Genomic DNA, 8450 nt, shown 5'->3' on the forward strand with positions numbered 1-8450 from the left:
ATGAAACTCCAGTGGTGGGACCAGGTAGTGATGACAGAAGTAACAGTTGTTTGGGGGTGTTCCCAAGACTAAAATGATAAGAGGACCTAGCAATAGGTCAAAAAAGATTACACAGGACTCTTGTGCTAGTACTGGATCTGATTCAGTTTGGGAACTCCATTGACTATACTCACTTCTGGGTCATAATTCCAGGGTAGGGAGAAATACATTCATAAAAGAGGGAGGGAACCCCTAAAGAGTAGTATGTTTTTTCTGCTCACAAGGAATCAGGGTCTTGAAGAAACATCTAATTTCTGATACAAGGATTCGGGGAATCCAAAGAGCAATATCCCTTATCGACCCAATGCAGCAAGGGCCCTGAGCAGTAGTGTCTATTGCAATGCCAAGGGATCAGGGGACCATTCTGAGTAAGGAGCAGAGTATAAATTAGGAAAACTATTACCACACCTTGACCGAGATCACACCACCATGGAAACATTGAAAACATCCAAACTAGTTTGGAAAATAGCAGTGTGAAAACATTTGTAGCTTGAGACAGTATATGGGCTCTAACTCCATGCCAGAAACAGAGTCATCCTTTATAATATAATTCAGAATAAAGTGAGAAATGGGATGTGAAAATGGGCAAACAACAGAAAAAGAAGATGACCAGAAAAAGCTATTATGGTTACAGAAATGACAAATTAACAAACTCAGAAGACACTGAAGTCAAAAACATCTACAAGCACAGCCTCAAAGAAAAATGGGAATTAAACAAAAGTCCAACAAGAATACCTAGAACAGCTAAAATGTTTTCAAAATCAAATGAGTGATAGGTAGAGAAATGAAGACAAAGTAATTATGAAAAAGACAATTAAGACCTTGGTAAGAGGCACAAAAATGCTGAAGAAAATAACACTTTAAAGATAGAAATGACGAAAAGCAAAAAGAGGTACAAACATTCACTAAAGAAAATGGCTCTTTAAAAAGCAGAATGGTCAAATGGAAAAGAGGTACAAAAATTCACTGGAAAAAAATCCCTTACTGATTAGAATTAAGCAAGTCAAAGCTAATGACCATATGTGACATAAAGAAAAAATTTAACAATTCAAAAGAATGACAAAAAAGAAAAAAATGTGAATTATCTCATAAAAAAACAAACAAAATCTAAAATGAGAATTAGATTGAAGAGAAACTATAGGAATCATTAGATTAAAAAGTCATGATCTAAGAAAGAGATGAAATACAATATTTCAAGAAATTATCAAGGAACACTCCCATAATCCCAGAGAATTAGATGGTAAAATAGAAATTCCAAAAATCTATTGTTCATAACTTGAGAAGGATCCCAAAAAGAATTTTCCCTGGAATATTATAGCCAAATTCTAGAACTCTCAGGCAAATGAGGAACTACTTTTTTTTTTAAAGCATTTGGGGTTAAGTAATTTGCTCTATGTTACACGGCCAGTTATTTCTGGGTGTAGCGCCAAGTGTCTGAGCCCGGATGAGATCTCCAGGTTATCACTAAACTGGAGCAGGTGCTCTTACTCGCTGTGCTGTGGAACTACTTCTTGCAAACAGAAAGAAGTCCATTCAAATATCCTGGAGTCACAGTCAGGATAACACAAAATTTAGTAGCTTCCATGTTAAATGAGTGTAAAGCTTGGAATCTGATATTTTAGAAGACAAAATTTTGAGATGACAACAAAGAATAATGTTCCCAGCAAAACTGATGTAATATTTCAAAGAAAATTGGATATTTTGTTAAATAGAGGCTATCCAAGTATTACTGATGAAAATGCCATAGCTGAATAGAAAATGTGCTTCCAAATACAAGTCTAAGGAGAAACATAAAGGTAAATATGAACAAGCAATCACAAGGGACAGTTTAATGAAAATTGTTTAATTATATGAGGAGATATGTGACTTCGAAGAACTTTTTTTTTAATCATTTGTAGTGCAATTAGAAAGATTCTACATAAAAAGTGGAATGAGCTTGAGATACTTATGTTGGCATGATGTAAAGCATATGGATAAGTGAGAAAGAGAAAGATTCTGGGAAAATGGGGAAGGAAAGGAAGGATGGGGAAAATAATCTAAAATAAAAAAGACAAGCAAAGAAGAGATTTTAGTATGGAGCGGGAAATGGTATGAGAGAGATTCAAGAGTTAGATCTCATATGTAAATTTGTTTAAAAAGGACGAGATAGATAGATTAATACACACACAGCTATCACTTGGTGAGATGGATCTGTTTCACACCATAGGGAAGTAGAATAGGACAGGAATAAGGAAAAGGGGGAAACAAAAGTGGGGAAAAATAAAAGAATGCAGCAGACAGAAACAAAACAGACTTTAGTGGAGAGACAAGCTAAAAAGAGAGAAGGATAAACAGAAAAATAGTAGGATGGAGGAAAGTACTCATTTAGTAATTGTAATTGTTAATATGAATGGAATGAACTCATCAATGAAATGGAAGTGAATAGAAGAATACATTAGTAACAAGTGTCTAACAATGTGCTGTTTACCAGCAATACATTTAAACAGTGACATGCATGGTTAAAATACAATGCTGGAGCAGAGTTTATCATGTTTCAGCAGAAGCAAAGATGGCAGGGATCACAACCGTGTTCTCAGAACAAGTAAAGCAGAAATAGACTTAAATAAAAGAGCCAAGTAGGGAAACTACATATACATAAAAGCAATAATAGATAATGAAATTATAGAAACACTAAGCATATATACACCAAATGGCATAGCATCCAAATTCTTAAGGAAAATTTCGATGAAATTCAGGAGATAATAGACAATAAAAGTATACTAATGGGGAACCTCTAATTTCTTCTCTCAGAAGTAAATAAATATAATCTTAAAATAAATGAGAAAGAAGGTGAGTAAAAGAAGAGAATTTTAGAAAATTCAAGTATGACAGATATCTGGAGAGAATTGAATGGGAATAAAAATGAATATGGCTTTTTTTCTGAGTGTTAAATGGTATCTTCAGAAAAAAAAAATTGACTACATATTAAATCATAAAAAATCACACAAACACTTTAAGAAAGAAATAGGACTATTAAATGAATCTTTTCCCAGATATAATGCAATAAGAATTGTATTCTGTAAACGGCTGTGGAAATATATTATAATTAATTGGAAAAAAAATCTAATCTTAACAAATTAGTGGGTCAAAAACATATCATAGAAGCAACCCTTTTATCAAAGAAAATGATGCTACTTGGATAACATACCAAAATTTTTGATAGTCAGCCAAAGCAATACTTAGGGGAAAATGTGTATCTCTAAACATTTATATCAACAAAATAGGTAAACAATAGATAAAGAAGTCAGTCATGCAACTAAAAAAAAATAAGTTGGGCTGTGGCAGAGCCAAGATGGTGGAGCAGAAACAGTACTTCCATGTGGCTCCTACTTCCACCCTCTCCAATACATGTAAAACATGGCTCTAGGGGCAGCTAGGTGGTGCAGTGAATAGAGCAACAGCTCTGGAGTCAGGAGGACCTGATTTCAAGTCCAGCTTCAGACACTTAACACAAAAACTAGCCACATGAAAATGGGCAAGTCACATATACAAAATTGCCCTAAAACATGACTCAAAACAAACTTTAGTGCTTCAGAATTCACAAAGTGATACAGAGAAACTAACCTCCTGCTGAACACAGCCTGGCAAGTCAGCATGAAAGGTACATTACAACACACTGGGAGCAGAGCAAAGCCCTGCGTGAGTCTGCACTTTTAGCCTCCTCCCCTGGGGATTCCACAACCAGCCCCAGATGAAGGGACTTTGGGATACTGGATCACCAGCAGCTGTGGTGGTCTACAGAGATATCAACCCATAGATTCTAAGGACAAAGTGAGAAGTCAGGGTGAACTTTGGGAACAGGGAGTCCAGGAGTGCAGTGAGACCTCTTCCCCCTGAGGGAGAAGTTGCTAAGGCAAGGCAGCCTTGCTGTCCCAGTCGAGTGGCTGCTTCAGAGTTCCTGCCCTGCAGATTGTAGGGGGACCAAGCAACCAGTCTGAGGGGCAATCACTCTTGCTTTAATCTGCTTGGATCTGGATTTCCGTGTAGGGTAGAGGTCCTGGGGTGTGTGACTCGTGAGCCAGAGCAGGCAGAGGCTGAAAACCCCAGGGATTTGAGACAAAGTTCTCCTCTCCAGAAGCAGAGTTCTACTGTGGCAAAATGCTCTAAAGTCAAGTAATTTAGTGGCAAAATGAGCAAGCAAAGGAAGCAAAGCAAGCACAGCAATCCGACTTTAGAATCCGATTTTGGGGATAAAAAAGGATCAAAGCACAATACAGGAGGAAGACAATGAAGTCAGAACCCCTGCACCAAAAGCTTCTAAGAAAAATATGAACTAGTTACATTCCATAGAGGAGCTTAAGAAGGATTTTTGGATACCAAATAAGAGAAGTGGAGGAAAAATTCTGAAAAGAAATGAGAATGATGCAAGAAAATCATGAAAAGAGAGTCAACAATCTGACTAAAGAAAATAACACTTTAAAAATATACTAATTCAAATGGCAAAAGAGGCTCAAAAAGGCAATGAGGAGAAGAATGCCTTAAAAAGCTGAATTTGCCAGATAGAGAAGGAATCTGAAAAACTCACTATTAAAGAGATATAAACAAAAATTTGAAATATGTCACTGGAAAAAAAAACACTGACCTGGAAAATAGATCCAGGAGAGATAATTTAAAATTTATTGTACTACATGCAAGCCATGATAAAAAAAAAAAAAAGACCTTAGAGATCGTCCTTCAAGAAATTCTCAAGGAAATTTTCTCTAATGTTTTAAAAACAGAAGGCAAAATAGAGGATAAAAGAATCCACCAATCACCTCTTGTGAAAGATCCCAAAAAGAAGACTTCTGGGAATATTACAGCCATGTTCCAGAGTTCCCAGATGAAGGAGAAAATATTACAAGCAGCCAGGAAGAAACAATTTGAATATTGCAGGAACACAATCAGGATACCACAATTTCTGCTATCTTCTACACTAAGGGTTACAAAGGGCTTGGAATATGATTCGCTAGAGGTCAAAGGAGCTGGGATTAAAACCAAGAATCACCACCCTAGCAAAACTGAGTATAATGCTTTCAGGTGGAAATATGGCTATTCAATGTAATAAAGGATTTTCAAGCATTCATGATGAAAAAAAAACATAGTTGAATAGAAAATTTTACATTCAGTTACAAGAAGCAAGAGAAGCATGAAAAGGTAAACAGGGAAAAGATGTCATAAGGAACTTATCAAAATTGAACTATTTACATTCCTACATGGAAAAATGATAATAGTAACTTATGAAACTTTTCTCATTACAAGAATAGTTGAAGGGAAGATAAATGTGTGTATATATACATATATGTACACATACAGGTACATGTATACATAGGAGGCTATATGAGCATATGTATATATGTGTGTATATGTTCATGTGTGCATATATGTTTACAGGTATACTTAGACAGAAGGCACAGGAACAAATGAATAAGAAGGGATTATACTTAAAAGGTAAAATTGAGGTGAGAGAGAAATATAATGAGAGGAAATTGGGAGAGACAGAATGGGGTAAATTACCTCATATAGAAGAGGCGAGGGAAAACTGTTACAATGGATGGCAAGGAAAGGAAGGTAAAAGGGAATGGGTCAACCTTACTCTCAGTGAATTTGGATTAAGGAAGGAATGATAGACACACTTAATAACGTATCTCAAACTAAAGAAGTGTAGGGAGGAAGGAGATGAGAGAGGGGATGATGGAGGGGAGGGAAGATTGGGGGGAGGGAAGTTGTAAGCACAAATTTTGAAAAGAGACAGGGTCAAAGTAGAAAACAAAACAAATAGGGGACAGGATAGGATGGAGGGAGATATGGTCAGTTTGTCACAATATATCCACTATGGAAATGTTTTCCATAGCTACACGTTTACAACATATATTGAATTACTTATCTTCCCATTAAGGATGGTTGACTATGGAAGAACAGAAAGAATCTGGAATTCAAATTTTTAATATCAAATGTTTCAAATATATATTATTAATTTTTTACATGCAACTGGTAAATAAGATATACAGCCACTGGGGCATAAAGATCTATCTTTCCCTACTGGAAAGTCGGAGGAGAATGTGAGAGGACATAGAGAGAGCAGATTGGTGGAAGGTGTATTCACTAGGATTGCTGTTCGGGAGTGATGTGTAGAGGAAAGAAGGGAGGCAAATTTGTAACTGAAAATCTTGTGGAAATGTATAATATAAAACAAAATTAAGCATAAAATTTATTTAAAAAATCTTAGAGGGAAAAAATAAATTAATAATTCCCCAAAATCTCCCAAATTGGAAAACATGAAAATCAATCAAAATTTTATAAAATTGAAATTAGGAAATCATTGAATTAATGAATTAATTAACTCAGAACTACTTTTTCATGAAAAAAATAAGCTAGACAAATCATTGGATAATTTGATTACAGAAAGAAGAATATCAAATTAACAGTATAAGAAATAAAAGGATGACTTGCCACCGATGAAGATGAAATTAATTACTAGAAATCTTTTTACTCTAAAATGTCAGTAAATCTCACAATCTAAGTGAAATTTAAGGTTATTTAGAAAAAAAAAATAATAGCCCAGAATAATAGAAGAGGAAAAAATATTCTTAAATTATGCTATTTTATAAAAAGAAAATTATAGAAAAAATAAAAAAAGAAAACTATCCAAGTGCTTGTTAAGAAAAATAATCTCAATATCAGATAAATTCACAAGTGAATTCTCACATTTAAAGAACAATTATGTGTAATATTATATACGATATTTGGGAAATTAAGTGAAAGTGATTCCTACTGAATTTCTTTTACATAACAAATATTATGCTGGTATCTAAAACAGGAAAAGAAAAAATTAAGCAATGAAATTACACACCAATTTCCCTAATGAATATTGATTAAATTTTAAACTTAAATGCTATCAGGTAGATTATAGCAATATGTCACCAGAATCATGCAATATGACTAGGAAGCATTTATATCAGGAATGTTGGACTGGTTCAGTATTAGGAAGACTCAGCATAACTGACCATATCAATAATAAAACCTTAAAAGTAATATGATTATCTCAATAGATGCAGGAAAAAAAAAAAACTTTTGACAAAATGCAACTATCATTCCAATTAAAAACATTAGAGAGCACAGCAATAAATGGAACGTTCCTTAAACTGACAGTCAGAGAAAACATAGTATTAAATGACCATAATAATCTAGTGTTTGACACAACCAAAATCAGAAATTTTGAGAAAAGAGCCCTCAATTTAACATGGATTTTTAAGAAAAGTATAAAGCAATTTGTCATGAACTAGGTATAGAAAAACATCTCACAATATATTTTGAGGTAAGGTCAGAAATGGTACATAATTTAGACATAAATGGTGACAATATGAACATGGAATAAGACACATATGTATGTATGTATGTATGTAGCAGGGAACAATTTATATTTCAAGTATATGGATAAAAGAAGAATTTAGGACCAATGATGAGATAGAAAGTATGATGGGTTATAAAATGGAAAATTTCAATTATATCAAATTAAAAAGTGTTTTTTTTCTCCCCACAAACAAAACAAATGCAATCAAAATTAGAAGAAAAGCATGAAAGTAAGAGGGGATAAAAGTTATAAGATCTGAGAAGGACTTGATTTCTCAAATGCATAGAGAACTGAGTTAAATTTAAAAAATATGGTGTGTGTGTTTGTATGTGTGTATGATGTCTTTTTTTTCAAAGGTGATAGATGGGGGGAAAGTATCTGTTACTCAAAATTATGAAAAGAAGTTAAAAATAATATGTGCAAAAAGTGAGAAAAAAGAAAAAAAATAAATTTGGAGACTGAGTGTGTCATAATGTATTTGATTCAGTTGTACATATTTTAGCGACACATTGAAGGATGGCCATGCTGAGTAAAAAAAAAAAAAATTACTATAATGATTAGAAAAGTCATGCATTATATTCTTCTTTAAATTCCTTTCACCATAGTTAATTATTTAAGTAAATATTTCTTTTTTAATCATATCATATGTGATTATTGTGTTGGTATATAATATTACCTGTATTGCACTATCCCATGTCTGTCAAAGAATCATAGGACTATAGATCTGAGACACATCGTTAACTGGAACCTATAAACTTCATAGGTAAAGAATTTGTCCCAGGGAAATCACAGAGGTATTTAAAGAAATGAGCGACACCTTGAATCTTTGATTTACCACCTCCCATTTTAGTGAATTGCACCATGATGGAGTAAGATCAATTCAATATATGTAGTTGTAAAGCAGCTCTTATCAGGATATATGCACATAATTCAAAGAAGGTAAATGGTTACTCAAATTTGCAAACATTTTGTGAAGAACTATTAGATGATAAAATTATATATATATATATATATATATATATATATATATATATATATATAT

This window comes from Petaurus breviceps, unplaced genomic scaffold (assembly GCF_028583685.1).
Source record: "Petaurus breviceps papuanus isolate PSGF00001 unplaced genomic scaffold, PetGlider_PUasm1.0 90696, whole genome shotgun sequence".
Classification (NCBI taxonomy): Eukaryota; Metazoa; Chordata; class Mammalia; order Diprotodontia; family Petauridae; genus Petaurus; species Petaurus breviceps.